This window comes from Panthera onca, chromosome A1, assembly GCF_046562875.1.
Source record: "Panthera onca isolate mPanOnc1 chromosome A1, mPanOnc1 haplotype 2, whole genome shotgun sequence".
Lineage (NCBI taxonomy): Eukaryota > Metazoa > Chordata > Mammalia > Carnivora > Felidae > Panthera > Panthera onca.
The window spans coordinates 28,088,155-28,109,884 of NC_138339.1; positions in this window are offsets into that span (position 1 = coordinate 28,088,155).

Below are 21,730 nucleotides of genomic sequence, written 5' to 3' on the forward strand. Positions count from 1 at the left end.
TGTGACAGAGTCTCCTCAAGGAGACCTCACCTCTCCTTTGAAAGAAGAACCCTCATTTGAAAATCGGGGATGTCACTGTTAGCAATTTAAAGGAGATCTGGGTCTCAGACCAATTGCCATCACGGTGATTCACCACCTAGAAAATGGCTACCCAGAACTCTGGATCATGTGACATACAGGTTACCCCACACTTATCATGTAAGTCTTTCAGAATTACCAGGGAGAGGCTGGAGTGGACACGACACTAGCTACTTTGTTTGCTGGCCTCGTGAGAAGTGACTACACAATGTTCAAAATGTTCAAAATTCTGAGATATTCAAAAATTATTGAGAATTTCAAGAGGGCAAGAGAAGAGCATTAAACCAACAAACATTCAGCCCTTCTAAACACAGGGTTCTGTGTGACTGCCTTGGCTTTATCTATAAAAGGAGATAGTTGTTAAGTAACCAATCTCGATGCAATCTTCTAAATTCAACATTTTATCATTCTCATTATAGCTTCTTATTTGATCTGGCTGTTTACAATTCCAAGATTAAGAGATGATTTTCCCTAAAGCCATTTCTCCCATCCACTCCCTACTGTATTTCCTTCATGGGTACTACTGTCCTCATACTTTTCTGGCGTCATCTTGGTTTATTTGTTTCCCTCAACTCCTTTTGTCAGTAAACCCCTAAGTCTTGTCCCTTATAATCTATCGGGTTTATTCATTCCTTAGCATTCTCATGGCCAGGGCCACATTCCAAGTCCTAGGTTATGACAACTTTTTTTTTTTTTTAAGGCTACCCTTTCCGTCTGCACTAATTTTATAATTTTGTGTAACAAGTCATTCCTGAGCTTCTCTTTGCAGTTTTTCTGTCTCAGAAATTCAGACTAAGTTAACTGAGGGGTCTGGCTCAGGATCTGACTCATAAAGCTGCAATCAGGAGATCCCCAGGGATGCAGTCATCGGAAGGCTGGATGACCTGGAGGATGTTTTTCCACCGTGGCTCATGCATGTGGTTGGCAGGTGGATGCTAACTCTTGGTAAAAGGGCTCATTTTCCTCCCTGGATAGGCCCTTCCAGTGGGCAGCTTGAGTGTCCCCAACATAGGGGCTGATTTCCCCAAAGCGAGGGGTCCAAGAGAGACTGTCAGGCAGAAACTACAATTTTGATAACCTCACCTCAGAAGTCACACACTGTTCTTTCTGCCATATTCCAGTTGTTAGCAGCGAGCCACTTAATTCAGACCAAATTCAAGGGGAGAGAATTAGGCTTCACTTTGTGAAGAAAGGAGTGTCAAAAATTTTATGAATGTATCGTAAAGCTATGACATCATCTTTTTTCTCTACTTGCTGTAAGCCGCTTATATGTTCCATCCAAATCCAGCTTCCTAAACCAAGGCTTTCATTGATTTGGTTGATTTAGTTGATACATTTCTGATCAGAAAAATATAAGGGACTTTAAAGTATAAAAGGACAAGTAAAAACATCCCTTATCATTCTGTTCGGCAAATCTGTGATCCATCGTATTTCTGGACCTTGTCGTCTTCTCCGGCCAGGCCTGCCCACTCCAGCCCTATACACACCTGGATCGTTGTCAGGTGTGGACATCGTACTTTTGTCTCACTATTCCTCCCAGTTTGAATGCTCTGTGCTTCAGCATCTTCAGGTTCAGAATAAAACCCATTCAGCCATTCTTTCAAATTTTCTGTGGCAAGTCTTCCAGTATCAAGGAACACACAGTGTTTCTTCTCCCTTTGCCTTTAGTTTTTAGCCTATCAGTGACAATTTATTGGACATCAATCTTTGAGGATCCAGGCAGTGTGCAGAGAGGTGAACATACAAAGGTGAACTTGTTTTACAGTTTGGAACATTCCTATCTAATGTTCATAGCTGTTTCTTTCAACTTTCCTTTTTGCAGATTTTTTAGGGTTCTTCTTCACTGGGCCCAGTCCAGTACTAGGCCTATGCTGCATTTTCAATAAATATTCACTGATTGAAGAAGCAAATAAAAATTATAGAATTAATAGGGAAGGCTAATTCTCTCTACCGAAGTAAATATTTTGCTTTTGTTTCCTTAAACAAAACTGATAGCTGTTTTGAAGGACTTGAAAGAATTAAACTTTTTTGTCTTAAGCTGGGATTTTAAGACTTGAACATTTAACTGATTACAACAGCAAAACAAGTAATGGCTTCAAACTGATAATGGGTTTCCTGCTCCTTCTTCAGCTCATTTACTAATCTCATATCTGGTTGTAATATTGTTACTCCAACTTGAACTTTGTTTGATACTCAGAGTAGTCCGTTATGAATTCAGAATTATCATACAGTATAGTCAATATTATAAGGAAGAAGGACCTTTGTGAAAGTTTTGTGGGACCGCACCACAACCCTCTATGTAAACATTCTTGTAATTGACTGCCAAATGGCCCAATGACTCTTGTTTTGATTTTCTATACGTACTTAATATGACTTAAGAACAAATTGTTGTAGTGAAATATTTCAGCTGGCAGAACTCTGCCTTCACAAATGTGCACTAAGAGCTTAGAAGCTAATCATGAGTCTGACTCCAGGAAAAACTTTGGCCACATGGGTGTGAATCACTCCTCTTGAGAGAGAAAACAAGGTGCTAAACATAACTGCCTGATGAAGAGCTTACAAGGGATTTTCTGTTGGGTAATCCCAACAGAACCCAATTTTCTGTTGGGTTTTTTTTTTTTTTAAATCCATACCTCCTGTAGGCAGCAATAAATGGGGGAAGTTGACATTGACATTACTTGACCTATAGGAAAAAATCTGACCAGCTAAAATCAAGACTGGATCCTCTATGCTATTGTGGAAGGAATCTTGTTGGGCACACTGTATGCACAGGCTGAATGAACTAATTATGAACCCTTATTGTTAAAATAAATAAATATAGAGATCAGAACTGTGGATATTTCTGAAATTAAGGCTTCTCCACCATAATCAAAGACAACAACTGTGTCTTCGGATTTCCTCCCTGGGAAGTGTTGCATGGCTATTTGGTCCTTACTAAAGTTCATCTTGTTAAAAAAATCAACCATCGATTAAGAAATGACTTGATATTCTCTTAATGTCTTACCTACACAAAGGCAGTGTGGAGTTGAATGATATGGTTTCAAAGGCATACTTTCAAGCTTAAGCTGCCTTGGGGTTGGGTATGGAGTAAAATTCTTGACTGTGTATGAGCTAAATCTTATGGAAATTAGTAAGTTGGTCTTTAAAACCTTAAAAATATAGCAAACAAACAAAACCAGGATAGATAATCATTAAACCGGGAAGGAAACAATATAGTTCTTTCTGCGGTAGAGGGAAACACTCAAAACTTGTTTTAGAACATGACTTGATGACCAGCCTTACTGCATTTGTAAGAATGCTCTGTGGACTTTCTCTTTCTCCAAAAATGGATTGCCACCTTCCAGTTCTGTTCTGAGTTGTCTAAAGATTCCTATGCCCATATAACCAAACTTAGGTAGCGCTACGGTAATATGATGAGGCAGGCATGAAATAACCAATCTTGTAACACTAGGACAGCAGGACATCCTGCGTTGGCCATTCGTAGCTGGAGAAACAGGAGGTTGGCCTCTTTGGAGGGCATGCCCATGGTGCTTCTGTAGGGCTAGCTCACTCTGACTTCTGACCTCAGGCTCCACTTATGACTCCTTCCTTCCCACACAGTGATTTGGCCAGAGAGGCAATATGCGCTAGGGACAAGCCAGGTTCTCAAAACTTTTTCTGGGGAGATCCAACTAATGGATGAAAGGAAGGTCACCTGTAAGGACAACTTCTCATGGGGACTCATGATTTAAAAGTGTTTTTAAATCAGTAGCACATATAAGAGTTTGTGGGAAATTTGAGGTGTAGTCTAGTTGTTACCTCATTCCTCTCTCACCCACTGATCTGGGTCACAGTTATCTTCTTGAGAATCCTCACTAAGCAATACATTGGCATTTGTGACTGTTTATGTCACTGCATGTATCCTGGAGACATGGGTTGATGCAATAAACTGAGGTTCTGAGACTCCTCTGGCTTTAATAATCACTACTTATTACTACTAATAATCTTGAAGAGAATAGTAAAAGAATATAACAAATGAGCCTACTGGGACCTGCCCATCTGGGGGGCTTACTACCATCTCTGTCACCAGCTAACTGTGACATCAGGTCTAATTTAATCTACACCTCATTTTCCTCCTTTGTAAAATTAGGGCACTGGACTAAATGTCCTCAAAAGTCCCTTCACTCTATTTTTACTTTTATAGCCTTTGTTCTTCATGATTATTAAAAGAATATTTTCCATGAAGAAACTTCCCAATATTAAATTTTAATTCACTTATTTCTACCATAAAGCAGTCTGGACCATCACTTTCTAGAAAGGCTATAATGAAAAGAAAATTGACTCCAGGAGACTGTTGCCCCATGGAATATACAGAGGTTACATAAGGGAATTCACATAAAGGTTTGGCACTGTCTTCAGCATTTAGTAAGTCCTCAATAAGTGGAAGCAATTCTTATTGTGGGTATCATAATCACTAATTCGTTCAATACATGTTAGTGCATATATGACCTAATGGAGCTAGATAAAATGTCAAGTAAGACACAAGTTTATAATCTTCACTATTAATATGATGGAGCCATAGCAATTCCCAAGCTGACCCAGGAGGGTTTAGAACCTGATGAACATGTGTTCATGACTCCCCGTGCCCTCTTTTCTTTGGTCCTACCCTGTGGTGGGCCAGGGAGCAGCTCCATAGATGGAATGAATCTGGGGAACTGCATCAAGGGAAAGAACCTTGTCTTTTTTGCTGAAGAGTCATATGGAAGTTTCTTATGTTCTTAACAAAGTCCACTGCAGGCTTATGTTAACAAGTCTTTGGTTTTCTCTTCCTCCTTTCAGAGTATAGGGGCACTGGGCTTGCCTAAGGTTATGTGACTATCCTTTCCTCAAATCACTTATGATTTTTATCCCTCTTTAAAAAGTCATTTATTATTTATTTATTTTGAAAAAGAGAGTGAGCAGGAGAAGGGCAGAGAAAGGGAGAGAGAGAGAATCCCAAGTAGGCTCCATGCTGCCAGCACAGAGCCCAAAGTGGGGCTTGAACTCACCAACTGTGAGATCATAACCTGAGCCAAAACCAGGAGTTGGACCCTTAACCAACTGAGTGATCCAGGTGCTTCATGGCTTTTTGTTTTGTTTTGTTTTTTGTTTTTACCATTTTTAAGAGCTAAGAAATCATAATGAAGTGTAGCAAATATTGCCGGTAAGTTCCATGGATGCATGCTAGTTAATCATTCTATACTTCCTGGATTCAAGTCATATGTGAAAACAAAGTGATCCTCTGACCTACGCATTTAGAAAAACTTTAATTTGGTCACATCAATGATGGAAAACTTGACAGTGAGAAATCATTAGTGACAAAGTTGACTAAGTTTCTGTTCAGTTTTTATTGAGGTTTTTGAAAGTTCAAAAGGACACATTTATCTTTTATTTCCTGGTGAGATTCTTATTTAAAAGTCTTCCTGGCCTTTAAAATATATTGACTAACACTTAATAAAACACTTGCTTTTCACTTTCCTTCCCTCAACATATGCACATGTTTGGCCATAGATGATGAAATTCAGTTCCTAGGAACAACCTAATAAAGGAGTTTGAGACTTTGTGATGCACAGATACTCAAATGGGCTCCAAATCACATGTAACGCTGAGATTTTTTTCTACTCTTCTTTTCCTCCCCTACTCTTTCTAGTCACACCCCAGGGAGGAATAGAAAGTTGGCAAGTGGGTGGGAGAGAAGTTTTCTTTCTTTGCTGCAAATGCCAGTGCAAGGTAAGAAAGGGAGCATCTGTGATGACATTGGATGCTTTCATGAACAGGAAGAAACAAGAAAAGTTTTCCTAGTGTTGTACAGAGACACCCTTAGGGATTTTAAACACCTTTCCTTCAAAAGAGCAGACATAATGAGTTATGACCATTTTAGAAAAAGTACAAAAGTCATACTTTTATTGTTAGCATGTTTTGGCTCCCATGGAAATATGTGCGCTTCTCTCTCAGAGCTCCCATGGAAATACGTGGTCTCATGGTGGGACCAAACCATGCTTAGGACCTTTATTCTCCTGTTGCCAAGCTCTGACTTTCTCTTAAAGTCAACTATTAATTTTGCTGCTTGCTAGGCTCACTTCTCCCTCTTGCATAAGGGTCTGAGGAATTTAAAAAGGGACAAAGAGGAGTTATCACTTTCTTAGCAGAGTGATAGAAAAAAAGAGTTGAAAGACAGTGACAAAGTTCCTTGAACTTGGGCCAACTTTTGCTTCTTTGCCCACATCACTACCTATTTTGTCATTGATCATTATTTATTGAGATAACAGTTTGCCACGAGCTGTGGGGGACCCAAAGATGAAACAAGGAAAGAAAGATATGTAAACAATATAATGAAATATAATATATTCTTTCAATCAAGCATTTATTTTGAAACTTCTATTGAATTCTGACTACAAGCTATTTTCAGCTCTAGGTGTTCGTGATGCAATGATTACACACTGTCTTGACTCTCTGTCATAAAAATATTAAAAATAATACAGCTAAAGTGCCTTAGAATTTTAGGAGTGAAAAAGTATAAAAAATTAGAGAATTTTTTTTAAGGCAGATTGAATGCTGATAAGGGAAATAAAATTATAAAGATGTGAATTCAAAAATTATGTCCAGGGCCATAGATATTGAAAACAAAGGCATTAACTATCATTTTAATTTTGATTATATTTGTTCTTCAGCAGAAGATAGAATTATTTCAAAAATTCATTAACTGTAAAGCAGCTCTGGGTAATAGTTCCCGGATGTGTATTAACTAATAAAGGACATAACAAGTAGACATGAGTAGGGAAGAAAAGTACTTGTAAATCTCAATAAATCTCTGGGAAATGAGGCAAGTACTAAAGTTTCATCCTGAAAATTTCATAATGAAAATTTGGGGCTTGGCAGTAGGAGGAAATAAACTGGATTGCCTACCCAGTTCTACTGGGTCCTACCATGACCTTACCTATTTAATACTAGAAGAAAACCTAATTCTAATGCTCTGTATATCAAGAAGGGGAAAATTCCAATTAAAAGGGATAATTACTTTCTGGCACAAATGTAGTTTTGATTCTGACTGTCCAAAGATTGATGACCACAGTCCGTCATGCCTGGCCTTTTTCCCCAGTAGCTTGCACACTGTGCCTTTATAAATCTCTTTTCCTATCCAAATAGGAAACTGTGAGATTCAGCAGACCTCATGGCTCTTGGCTTCTTGCTGTCTGGGCAATAGATCTCTTGGCATTAGCAACAGGAAAAGCTAATTAAGTCTTTCTCCAACTCTCAGGCCAGAATGGAATTACTCTTTTAGATCACAGCATTGTTAAGGGCTTCATTACATCTTTGCACTACAGAAATAATATTTCAACTGCTAATTTTGCCCTAAATCCACAACCCAGGAAATCTGTCTTTCTCCAAAGTAGGGAATAGATATCTAGAAGCGTGCACATGAGCCCTATATCTCTTGATCTCTGTGCTCCCTTTATTTTTCTCTACGAGAGAGAAGCTGTTCAAATGACCATAGAAATTAGGAATAACCTGGACTGAAGAAAAGACAGTGGACAAATTGATGTCTGAGCTTCTGAAATTGCACTTTGACTTTGAACAATGAATGTAAAAATATTCCATCAAAATTGGTTTTGTCTTCCAGGCTTAATGTGGCTGGAACTTAGAAGGTAGCATTTGTATCCAGCAGCCAAAATATTTTGGCCATTAAGACATCTGTGCATTAATATTTGGAAGCATCTCAATTGACCCATAAATGTATGGTCACTGAAATGGATTTAAAATGGGAAATAGGAAAGATCATACTCTTATCAAAATCTGATCTGTTTGTTTTTAAATTAGGCTTACATGTAGATCCCATTTTCTCCCTGTTGTATAATTTTTTTCTATTAAGGTGATGAATCTAAGAGTTTTCCGGAAAACTCTTAGAGGAGCTTACCACTTTAGCAGTCAGGTAGTTTTCTGGTACACCTCTCTTAAAACAGATGTTATTTATGAAGTCTAGATTTTTAGAAAATTTAAATAGATGTTATATACTTTACAAGAGACCCCACTATATTATCCTATTAAACATCAGTCTCCTCTTATGTATTAAAAGTATTCTTCAGACTTTCAGCATGAATCTATAGTTTAAAACTTGATTCACCAGAAACCAACTAAACAGGACTTTAAACTATTTATTTTTTTTCTCTCTTTTTTTCCTCCCTGTTCTTCTACTATCACAACAAGACACTTATTTACTTACACATTTATTCACATTTACATACTTATTTACACATTTGCAAAGCAGAGTGATTGTGCTCTAACTTCCTCGTTCCCCTACTCTCCTTCTTCCCTTCCTCTCCGAGCACATAAATATTTGCCAACACCACCTGTTTCCCAACCTTGTGCTCCTGGCAGCAAGGCAATGGTGACCAAGGCAAGCTGGATCCCAGGGCTGTTGGAGGTTGCATTCTGCTGGAAGTATAAACCAGCAAGCGAGACATTCCAGTACCTCCCAGGGACCACAAAGGAGGGTAACCGTCCTCAGACTGGGAATCAGGGCAGGGACATCAAAGTCAAGATCTCCGGGATCAGTCGCAGGTGCCAGCCAGGGAGGGTACAGCTCGTGGGAAGGCCCAGCTGTAAGGGAAAGAAAGAAGACAATCTTTGAGGAATTATAAAAACCTAGATACAATTGAAAGGCCCTTCTGGAGGGGTGGCAGGGGAAGGGCAGGGATAGAGACCAAAAGACTAAGAACAGCCATCCAAGTTAGCGATGATAGGACTTGAACTGTGTGGTGGCAGTGGGGATGAAGCATAGGATTTGACTTCAGAGATATTTGAAAGGTAGTCAGTAGGTGGCTTTGGAGAAGTGAGTGAGTGAGTGAGAGTGTGTGTGTGTGTGTGTGTGTGTATGAGCATAGGTGCATGTGTGTGTTTGTGTGTGTGTGAGTGCCTGGGTGTGGTGAGTTGATGAGAAAGAGGGAGAGGGAGAGAGAGAGAGGTAAAGCTCACTATAGAATTTCTGGTTCTTTTTTTTTAATTTTTTTTAATGTTTATTTATTTTTGAGACAGAGAGAGACAGAACATGAATGGGGGAGGGTCAGAGAGAGAGGGAGACACAGAATCTGAAGCAGGTTCCAGGCTCTGAGCTGTCAGCACAGAGCCCGACGAGGGACTCGAACTCACGGACCGTGAGATCATGACCTGAGCTGGAGTTGGATGCTTAACCGACTGAGCCACCCAGGCGCCCCTAGAATTTCTGGTTCTGACAACTATGGCAGTATGATGATACCTGAGATACAGACCCCAGAAGGAGGAGCAGGTGTAGGAGAGATTGTGAATTCAATTCAGTGAGAAGTCAGAGTCAAAATGACTGGTAGAGAGGCCAGTGGTAGGAGACGCAGAATTGGGGTCATCAGCACAGCAATGTTGATTATAGCTAGGAGAGGGAGGGAGGCCACAAGAAGCATGTGAGGCTAAGGTGAGAATTTAGTGGGATACTCGTCCATTCTGCTCATCAGCAGACAATCCCTGAGCTATTAATGTTCCTCTCTTGGGCCTCTTCTCCTCTGCAGAGATGTCTGATTATGATTCCCCCTAGGGCCTTCCGCAATGTAGTATAGGGGGAGCTACTTTGGAGACCGTCCAGATATCCAGGCGGGGTATCCACCCCAGAGTCCTGGCTCCATCGTGGTTGGCTCAAGGGCACACAAAAAGTGTTGACCCATTTCTCCAACAAATTTGTTCCTGTGTTCCACAGAGGTGCAGGCGGTTGTGGAAAGAGTCACATCATTTGGATGCAAGGTACTTTAAAAACAGCCACTTTTCTTTGTGCATAATCACATCAGTTACATTTAGGTAACAAGTTTCAAACTGAGGAGAGAAGGTAGGATTGTTTCCCGTTCCAATCCATACAGAACTGTGGGTCTGTTTTCTGTAGAATTCCTTCTCATGTTGGCCATCCTTTAGTTCACACAGAGCTCTAGACTTTTCATTTTTAAACTAGACATCAGGTTGCTCCAGAAAAAAAGCTAATGGCAGATATGTTTGTATATGGTGGTGACTCTCTGTGTTTAATAAGGTGCAGGAAGGGAACAGCACTCACAAACTATAAAACCAAGCAATTTCATACCGAATAGTAAATAGAATTATGTGCCTTTATTTCTCTACAACCTGTGTACTCTTTGAGAATGCCCAAAACTATTGAAAAGAAAAAATGGGTCCATTAGAAGCACATTGGAAAATGTTAACTATAAGAAAGGGCAGCCATCTTCATTCAATAAGATTTTCAGACAAATTTCAGGTAAAATTTACAATGATTCCCTTAGGACTTTTGTCCAAACTGCAGTCCAGAAATTCATTTGGGGGAAAATGGCTTTGAAATAATGGGAGCACTACAAACGTGGCAAAGCTATATAATTCAGGTTAGTGAAATAAGTATTTAGAAAGATACATACTAAATTGAAAGTAAAAGCATGTGGTGAAATGCCTTGAGGATATCTAAAGGCAAAGAGGAAAAAAAAAAAACAAACAGAAAAATTGGTTATGCCGGAAAATGGTCAGGAAACTAGGACTTGGCTTGTCTGATACTGAACATCAACACTTAAACTACACTGTTAAATTCCTGTCTGAGGAATAAAGAAGTACATGCGTACAATGAATGACATGCCTACAATGCTGTGAGGATTAATGAGTATGTATTTAAAGCCTCAGAAAGAGCCCTGATGAAAGACACTGTACATAAACAAAGCATCTGTATTGTTTAATGTAACCAGGGCTGAAAGCTCAGCAATATCACAAAAAAGTATCTGTCGACATGAAAGAACTTGAACTTCAAAGAAAGGGAGACAAGGGCTTAGCATAACTGACACATCCTAAATTTCCCTCTTCCAGATTTCCTTGAAGGCTATGGCTTTTTCTTTTACAACTCCCTGGATTTGAAACAATTGAAGAACATTCTCTCCTTATTAAATAAAGCTGGTTTGTTCTGAAATCACAGAACAGGGTCCAACCTCTTCCTTCGCTTCTGTATGATGCAACAGCACACTCCTTTGGAGCTGTGGAGGGAATGCACTGTATCGCCCAGACCATTCTCAGGCATATCCAAGACACTCAGGTTTTCACATGAGAATAATTAACAGTGAAATACTAAAGAGAAGACTTCAGGCATTTTGGTGGAGACCTAGAGTGTTAGTGTCGTAATAACTCGTAACCTAGTAACATGAGTTACTACAACACTAAAGCCTTTTAATTTGTAATTTGGCCAATTTCAAGATTGTAAATGTGGAATCATGGATGAACCTGTTGCCCACCTGCTCTACGAGCACAAAGTGATAAACCTGGACCTTTGTTCTTCAAGAGCAGGTATTTGTGCTGGCTGATGGTCTCAGTTTGGGTTCCACACAGGAACCAAAGAAGTGGAGAACCAGAGAAGTGGAGAAACTAAAGAGAATATGCCACCAAAGAAGACACAAGTAGAAAAACATTTAGGCAAGAGAGAAGCAGAGAGCTACAGTATCACATGAACATTTCTGCTCACCAGGAAAGGCAGCAGCCAGTCTTGTCCAGAATGAATTAGAGGAAAACAGAACCTTCCACAGAAACTACTGATGCACTGCCTGAATGCAAAATATTGAAGAATGGTGGGTGATTTTAAGTTTTCTGAGGCAAGAAGCAGAGGTCCCCAGAAGAGGCATGGGAGTGGGGAGACCATGAGGAGGTTTGAAACGCATCAGAGGCCAGGTTCTTCTCTTCAACACAGTGGATAAGGGACATCGCTCGATTCTTAGGGGAGAGAAGAGTAAATGTATATAAAACTCCCTTAAACCTTTATAAACCATCACATATATAAGTGTAGATCTCAATAGAGAGTGTGGTCCAGGCATTCTCACAAATCTGTGAAGATCCTGTTAAAGTTCAAGGACACATGGACTGAATTATTCAAAGAAGTTTATGGTGGCCAGTGGGGGATTCATCCAGGTAGGAAACACTCTTATAAAATTCTGTGTTAGTGAGGTACGCTTATGCCTGTAAGAGCTGATTGTTTCAGGAAGGTTCTTCTTTGCCTTTATCACCTGTGAAATAACTATGGAAAGTAGACTCCACTTTGTATGAGTGTTGTGAAGACAAGAGGAGAAGGGCACATCAAGCCTGGCAAACAGAGAGTGTTCGATAAATGTTTGTTACAATTATTCGCCATCACCCCTCATACATATGCGTGTTTGCACACACCCCGGTACATAGACATGCAAACAAACCATAATACAGTTTTTACAAAACAAGAGTCTTGGAAAAGAAAATGCAGATCAGAATGAAAGCCGTGTGTTTCCAAGGCTTTGGAAGAGTAAGGGATCATTTTTTTTTCTTCTCCTAACATACAACAGATTGCATTACCTGATTCAGTGATCCATAAAGATAAATACAATGATAATAACAAACTGGCTGGTTTTTTCTTTCCATTTTGAAGAGAAAGCTTCTGCCTTTGAATGATGGTATCTGGTTAATTTGCGGGGGGGGGGGAGGGGAATAAAAGCATTTTTATTCCCTTAATGTGCATTTTTCATTTATGTTGATTCAATCTCATGCTAAACTGCATAAAAAAGCTAGTAAACGTTCCTGTAAGAGAATTCAATTCTAACATTCATATCCTGGTTATGTTGGCAGTGATAAAATATTTTCCAGAGTATGTTACTCACATCACACATGACTCTTAGAAGGCTATGCCCATTTGCAGCAAGAAAACTTGGTAGCAATTTGAGTTGGAGTTAGTTTGGAAATGTTTTGCTTTCATTTGACTTTTTACCTAAGCTACGCCCACTGGGAAAATCTTTTCTTTGCTCCTGTATTTTCTAACCCTTATCTTCCCTGACTCTTTTCCAAATATGTAGTCGGTTACATTAGAGATTTAGGCAATTACAGTCCACATGTTTCTCCCTAAAGTGGCTGAGAAAAGGGTTAGGGCAGGAGGGTGGCTGCTTTGTCCTAACAAATAGCTTCCCATTTTTGTTCCCTTTAACAGCAAGGATTCATAGGTGGTTGCTCGGGGCACACAAAGTTAATGGTGTTAAGGCTATTCCTGACAGCACAATATTTCTACACAGCATATTTTGCCAGTCTTTTACAAATACCTGCTGGCAATGCAGAATTTGTAAAGGTTGCTGGCAGCCATTACCAGGTCTGAGTCAAAAGGACAGTTGCAGGTTGCTATTCGTGGACCATGGTCTGACGTGGGCCTCAGGGAAACGTGAAGGTGCCAGGCAGTTTCGTGTATCTGTAATTGAATACCCAATAATCCAAGCGACAGAGGATGTCTGAGTTCATAGTCTTTGCGTGCTTTTTCAGCTGGGTAAGAAAACTGGCCAGCTTACTTAAATTAAAAGCACAGCAGGTGGTAAAAAGAAGTTTATTGGAACCCTACAGAATCCGTGTCTCCAACAGCAATAATTGATTTAGTCTACAGTCGACCTGTTTGTTGTTTCTCACTGTGAGTGTCACATAGTTTTCTGATTTTCTTTCAAGATTTGTACAGATTTTATAATGTTTAATTAAAAGAGCATTATATTCCTATGGTGTGCATACCCACAGGTGCCCGGGCATAAAGAGGGTTCCAAATATTCTAGTGCTACAATAATTATTTGATTCTACAGAGCTTTGCCTAAGCAAAATTAAATGGAGGTAAATCCAAGGACGGGCTGTTTTTGATTTTTAAGGAGAGACCACTCACAGCCTCTACTATTAAAGATGGTCTATAAATATATTGTCATAATATAACAAAACATGATGACAATGAACATTTACGATTCAGAATAAATGCCAAGCACTTCAGTGCATTCAGTCATGTAAACCTTCAACACGTCCGTGATGGGGGTACTTTGATTATCCTCATTTTATATATTAGGAAACAGGCCGGCAAGGGGCAGAGGAAGAAAACAAAGTTAAGTGTGCTTCGCTTAGACCTATAGACTTAAACGCTAGTTATACTGCCACTACCTAGCCCCAGAGAAAGTTCTAGAGGGCTGGGGAGATGACACAAGTAACCATTGTAGTATCTTGTGCTGAGTCCTGCTTAAGAACCATGGCAGTTGTTGGCAGTAATTCAATACCAATATTTTCTCAGCATTGAATTGACTTGCCGTCACCTTGATGCTGGGTTTGAGGGAACAATGATTTGTTAACCCCTCAGATTTACAGGTGACAGGTAAGCACACACAGCTATCTCTGTCAAAGAGGAAAAATAGTGAAGAACATAGAGTGATGGACTGTGGGTCATGAGATAGGGATTTTGACTCACTTTTCTGCTAATTAACTGTGTGCCTTTGGTCAAATCACTCTACCCCCCCTTTTTTAAAACCTCACTTTCAGTTACACTTGTCTGCAGGTGTAACTGCAGTCCACAGGACAGGACTACCCGTGATTGCATTTTTACTTGGAAGCAGAGATGACGTGACTTTCTACTTCCAGAAGCTCTTGGTAGGAATTTGGGGACATGGGAATTTAGCCAGCTTAACCTGTGGTGTTTGCTGGATTCTGGCCACATCAGGCTTCAAGTCCTCCAAGGCAGGGTCTAGGCCTGCTTAATTATCCTTTGGCAGCATGCACAAGGCCATCTTTTTAGTAATGTTATTGGATAATGACAGAAATAAATTGTGCGGGTAGAGGGCAGTAAAGTATGTACGGAATACCAGTTTTAGACATTGGACATCAGGTACACATGACAGTAATTCGTGAGAAAAGGGAAACAAATGCGGTGAAACCCATGTTTACAGGGCTGGTTTCATTCTGAGGCTTCTTGGCTTGTAGATGTCATTTCACCATGGCCTTACACAGTCTTTCCTTTGTGCGTGTTTATGTCCTTATCTCCTCTTCTTATAAGGACATCAGATATATTGGATTAGGGCCTGCCCTAGTGACTCATTTTAACTTAATTGCCTCCTGAAGTAACTTATCTCCAAATATGCTTACATTCTGAGGTCCTGAGGGTTAAGACTTCAACATATGAATTGGAGACACAATTTGGCCCATAACACAGGTTAATGATGTATCAGGTGGGATTTGGAAGAGTATTGAATGAAGGGAGACTTATGTAGGTGTGGGCAGTGTTACAAGATGAACAGGGATGATGAGGACCAACCTGAAGCTGTTTGTCTCCTACAGACCTGCTGTTAGTATGTGAAATTAGAGCTGGTTTTGTGAACTAGTGGCTTCATGATAGGAGCTGTGGTCAGAGGAGGCCTGAGATGTAGCATCCTGTGGGGAGAAAATACCTTGATCTTCCTCTCTCACCTATGAATTTCTTGTTCACATCAGCTAAACTCAATATGTAGCTGAGGGTAAGGGCACTTAGATAATGCAGTTCTTAGGGCCTGGCCCCGCCTAGAACACAGATCCTGGGAGAGACAGGCAGACAACAAGTCTAGATGACAAGAAAACAAACACAAAACACAAAACAAAAAGTGAAAAAAAAAAAAAAAACAAGAAAAAAGATGAGCACATCTCCAATTCTTAATGCTGAGAGATTTTATTTTGAATGGATTTCCATTTTATCGAATCTTTTTTCTGCGTATGTTGAAAAACAATCATGCTTTGTTTCTTCAATGCAGTGAATTACAAAATAGTTTCCTGTTTTTCTAGGCTAAATCCAACATGGTCGTAACATATTACCTGTTATATTTATTGCTGGTTTTGGTGTGCTAATGTTTTACATAGCATTTTCCATCTGTATTCATGAGTGAGATTGGTCCTGTGATTTTCTTTGTTGTACTTCACGATTAAATTTGATAACAAGGTGAGGTTGGCCTCTATGAGTTTGGGCATTCTCTCTCTCTCTCTCTCTCTCTCTCTCTCTCTGTCTCTCTCTTTCTCTCTTCATTATCAGGAAGAACTTGTATAAGCTTGGAATAATCTGTCTCTTGAATGATGCGATTCTCTAGTAAAGCTATGTGGGTCCAGTAATTTTGTGATAGGGAGATTTTATATATGGATTTAATTCAAGGATATAGAAATATTTCTTTTTGAAGAAACTTTAACAAGTTGTATTTTTCATAGAATTCACCCATTTCCCTCAAAGTTTTCAAATATATTGACAAAGTCATTCACTCTGGTTTTTAATTTGTGTTGATTTAGGATTTTTATATAATTCTTCAGTAAATGTCTACATTCCTAGGAATGCTTTTAGCCTTGAACTACATTTTTTTCTAATGATTTAATTACTAATTACCTGATCACTTTTTCCATCTTTTATCTTTAATTTTTCTGTTTTCTTACGTGATGGGTAGGTCTCTCACAAACAACATGTACCTGGATTTATGAAACGACTTACTGAAATTTAATATACATGCAGAAATATGTATGAACCGTGAGTAGATTGCTCATTGGATTTTTACAAAGTAGACTCAGTTGTGTAACCAATACCCAGATGCTTCATCAGATGCCCACCTGTCTCCTTTCTAGTCTTGCCTTCCTCTTCCTCTCACCAAGGGCAACCACCGTTCTCACCTCTAACCTCATGGACTAGTTTTGCCTGTTTTTGTGCTTTCTGTATATGGAACTCTACATTGTCTTATCTTTCATGTCCATTGAGTGAAAGACTCAATATGGTTGAGAGATCTATCCATCTTGTCATATAGAATTGTGGATTGTTCATCCTCATCACTGTATAGGATTCCATTGTGTAAAATATGCCAACATTAATTTCTTCACTCTACTGTAAAATGAGTGAGAAGTTTCTGGGTTTTGACTGTTATGAATGTGTTGCTAAGAAAACTTCAATTCATGACTTTCTGTGAAGTAGCATTTCCATTGGGTGTATACCAAGGCTTTAATTCATGTAATTTCTTCTAAATATTGATATCTTTGGGTTAATTTTTGCTACCTTATTACGTGCCTCATATTTGTACCATTTTGATTTCTTTTTCTTTTCTTTCTTTGTGTTAATTGATTGAGATTGTGTTTTCTTTGTCCATTTTCTCTTCTCTGCTTGTTGGGAAGTTATATATTATATTCTATAACCATTCTTCTCGCGGCTACCCTGGCTATTTTTAAAAAGTATTTATTTGTTTATTTTGAGGTGGGGGGAGAGCAAGCATGTGAGCAGGGGAGTGGCAGAGAGAGAAGAAGAAAGAGAATCCCAAGAAGGCTCTGTGCTGTCAGAGCTGAACCTTGAGATCATGACCTGAGCTGAAATCAAGAATTGGATTCTTAACCAACTGAACCACCCAGGTCCCCCACCCTGGCTATTTTAACATATATGCTTAATATAATAAATTTTATCTCTACCCTTCTCTTGAATAATACGGAGACCAATTTTGTTCATATCCCCAAGCAATTTATAAGCTCTTACTGTCCAGTATTTTCATTTTGGCCTATTAGCTACCATACATTGGAAATTTTGATTGCTTTGTATTCCATCAATATTTGGTTAGTATTATCTATATTTACCAATATATTTGCATATTATTTCTTTTATTGCATCATAGACCTTCCATCTAGGGTAGTTTCCTTGTGCTAAAGTACACCCCTTAAAATTTCCTTGTAAGAGGTATTTTGGCAGTGAACTCGCTAGGTTTACATCATTTAAAAATGCTTTTATTTTCCCCTCAGTTTTAACAGTTTGCTGGTGCCCAATTCTTAGAATTTTTTTTCTAAGCAGGATAAATATGTTTCCACTTCCTTCCAGCTTTTATTATTACTGTTGAGAGTAAGCTGACAGTGCGGCTTGTTGGCAGGGAGCTGTTAATTATCTCTGGCTGCTTTTAAGATCTCTTTTTCTTTGGTATTGTGCAGTTTCACTATGATGCATCTGAGACTAGATTTATGTGTATTCATCCTGCTTGAAAATCAAGTGGCTTCCAGGTTCTTAGGATTGGTGTATTTCAATAATTCTTGAACATTCTGTAATTACTTCCTTGGATGTTGGTTTTTGAAGATTCTATTCTCTCTCTCTGAAACTCTAATTAAATCTATGTTCATCTCACTCACTTGTGTGCCTCTTAACCTCCCTTTCATATTCTCCTGAATGGCATTTTGGATTATTTATTTAGAGCTAGGGGCGCCTGGTGGCTCAGTCGGTTGAGCGTCCGACTTCGGCTCAGGTCATGATTTCGTGGTCTGTGAGTTCAAGCCCTGCGTCGGGGCTGTGCTGACAGCTCAGAGCCTGGAGCCTGCTTCGGATTCTGTATCTCCCTCTCTCTCTGCCCCTCCTGCACTCATGCTCTGTCTCTCTCTGTCAAAAATAAGTCAACATTAAAAAAATTATTTAGATCTATATTCAGTTTTATCAATTACCTTCGCAGCTCTAACCTTCTGTTTAATCCGTTGAGTATTTAACTTTAATTATATATTTCATTCCTCATACTTCTATTTAATTCATTTTTAATCTTCCTAGCATTTATAGTGTCTTGTTCCCTGCTTGTATTTTCAAATTATTCTTTAGTTTCTTTAAATATGATAATAATGTTATTCTGTATTTTGTATTTTATATTTCAAATATTGGAAGTTTTTGAGGACTCTTATTCAAGATTTCAATCATTGTGTCTTTTGTGTGTGTGTGTTTTATGAATTTTGACTATGGGTTATTCGTGTTCTTTATTTTTTCCTGTGGTACTTCTTTGAGTCCTGGCGTAGAGTTCCTTATGAGATTATTTGTATGTGCTTCTGTTAGTCCTCTGGCAGTCGTACTTTACCAGACAGGGTAGGCTAGATTAGGTAGGATAACAAACTTGCCCCAAATCTCTGTTTCTTAATATAGCTTAGGTTGATTTCCTATTTATGCAAAGTCGGTTGTAAATTCAGGGAGCTTCCCAAGGCATGTGATCTCCATCCTGGCTAACTGAGTTTCCAATATCTTGTAGATGCTTTATCTGGAACACATATCCACCTTGGTAAACACTGCTAGCGAAGACAGTGCTAGACATGTCTCAGCAGCCTTACTTTCCTTTTGTCCAGAAGTAACCTGTGTCTCATCTGCTTATGGCCGATTGGCCAAAATTAGTCATGAGACCTTGCCCAGTTGCCAAGAAGCTGAGAAATGTGGGGAAGCTCTTGGGATATCAGGTGGACACCATAATTTTCCGCCACAACAAAATCCAGCAACACCTGATTTAAATTCTCCACTTGAAACTTCTGGATAAAAAAGGTAAATCCTAGGGTGCCTGGGTGGCTCAGTCAGTTAAGCAGTGTTGACTCTTGGTTTCCGCTCAGGCCATGATCTAGCAGTTTGTGGGACCAAGCCCTGCCTTGAGCCTCATGCTGACAGCTTGGAGCCTGCTTGGGATTCTGTCTCCCCTCTTTCTGCTATCCCCCCTGTGCACACATACCTGTCTCTCTGAAAATAACAAATAAACATTAAAATTTCTTTAAAGGGGCACCTGGGTGGCTCTAAACATCCTACTTTGGCTTGGGTCATGATCTCGTGGTCCCTGCATGTAAGCCCCAGGTAGGGGTCTGTGCTGACAGCTCAGAGCCTGGAGCCTGCTTCAGATTCTCTCTCTCTCTCTCTCTCTCTCTCTGCCCCTACCCTGCTCTCACTCTGTCTTTCTCTCTTTCAAAAACATTTTTTTTAATAAGTAGATAAATAAATATAATTTCTTAAAAAAAAAAAGTAAATCCCAACCAAAATTTGTGTGATAGTCATCTTGGAAAAATGAATTCTTACAGGAGATTTTTCCTTCATCTGGTACTCAGATGGAGACAAGCATGTTCTCATGCTGTGCTTTTTGGCATGTAAACATTTATTATTTGTTTAACACTTAGAAAGTACTACCTTTTGCAGTTCCAGGTTTATGTGGAACTCTTCTATTAGATTCCCTAGAGATCTCCTGTCTCCTCTACCATGTGCAGGCAACCGACTCCAAGTGGAAGCCCCAGATCTTTATGGTTTGGCAGATACCCTCAGAGCAAAATTGATCTTGCCTTTATCACTTACCCACTAAGGGTCCTGCTTACAATTTGTTTTGTGAGACCAGCAGATTCCTTATGTTTTTGACAGCTCAGCAATGCATTTAAAATGATGCTTTAAATTTCCCTCGGGATTTTAATTGTTACCACTGAGAGGCTAGTTCAGGGTATCTAATCTGCCATATTATCAGAAACAGGAGTCCACTATAGAATTTTGAATTATTTAGTATATTCTTAGTTGTATATTATTTAACTTATACCTATAGGGTTTCCTTAGTTAAAGCCAGGAAGAATTAATGTATTAAATTTGAAATAAAATTGAATGAGTAACATGAAAGTGACCATGTATCTGCAATTTCACTTCAAGATAACTTTTAAAAAATCTTTTTTAAATGTTTATTTGTTCTTGTGAGATAGAGACAGAGCACGAGTGGGGGAGGGGCAGAGAGAGCAGGAGACACAGAATGTGAAGCAGGCTCCAGGTTCTGACCTGTCAGCTCAGAGCCCAACGCGGGTCTCTAACTCATGAACCCTGAGATCATGACCTGAGCTGAAGTCAGACTTTTAACTGACTGAGCCACTCAGGTGCCCCCAAGATGACTTTTAATAGCTCTATAAATTGTATTCTTTTTGTCAATTAGTGTATACATATAAAATCATCTTTAATGTTTCAAAAATCTTTATTAAAGGGAAAACGTATGCAAATTTGGTTTGAATTTCATTTAGTAGTAGCAAATAACTTCCTTATCTTTAATGAGTTATTTACAAAAAAGTGATTGAAAAATTTAAGCCTTTTATCTTATCTAGTCATTTGAAATAAACCAGATGTATAAAAATAGGGCAGTTGATGTTTTTGTAAAACAAAATGAGATAATTAAAGATTGTAGTAACATGTTTTCTCCATTTCAATGCAATAAAGCTACTAAACTTACAGCTACATTTTTATACTCATCAAAACCAAATATAATATCCTTTAAAATAAATTTGTCAATAAATCATGCATTTCTCTTAACTGATTTAAAACACAGTAAATTATATGCATCTCTACATGTGAAAAGTCATGTTTAATGTTTTTTTTAAGGTTTGTTTATTTATTTTGAGAGAGAGCGAGAGCACAAACATGCATAAGTATGTGCCCAGGGGAGGGGCATAGAGAGAGGGAGAGAGAGAGAATCCCAAGCAGGGTCTGTGCTGTCAGCAAAGAGCTTGATGTAGGACTCGATCCCATGACCTTGGGATCATGACCTGAGCTGAAATCCACAGTCTGACACTCAACTGGCTGAGCCACCCAGTCTCAGTAAAGATCAGTTCATTAATCTTTACTTTTACATTTATTTTTCATTTTATTTCAATTTTTTAATTTGAGTATAGTTGACACACAGTGTTGCATTAGTTCAGCGAATGTAGTGATTCAACATCTCTGTACGTCATGCTATGCTCACAATCTAGAATATTTTTATTTCATCATGTTTAATAGTTTTCATTGCAAAAACGACAAATGATTGAAACAACTCCCAATACAGTTCACAGGATTATGGATAACAATGCAAAGGGTCTGAAAACTAAAACAGAATGGAAAACTGCTGTACTTGAGTCCCTGACTGCATCAATTTGATGACATTGAGAAGCAGGGAAGGTGAATGCATGTTGGTCAGGAGCAGCAGGGGGAACAGGGAGAGTAACTGAGTCATCTCAAAGGTGGCAAATGAAATTGTCTTTGCACCCACAGGGATGATGAAATAACTCAGTTGCTGGACATGCCCTGACTGTACTGTATCTT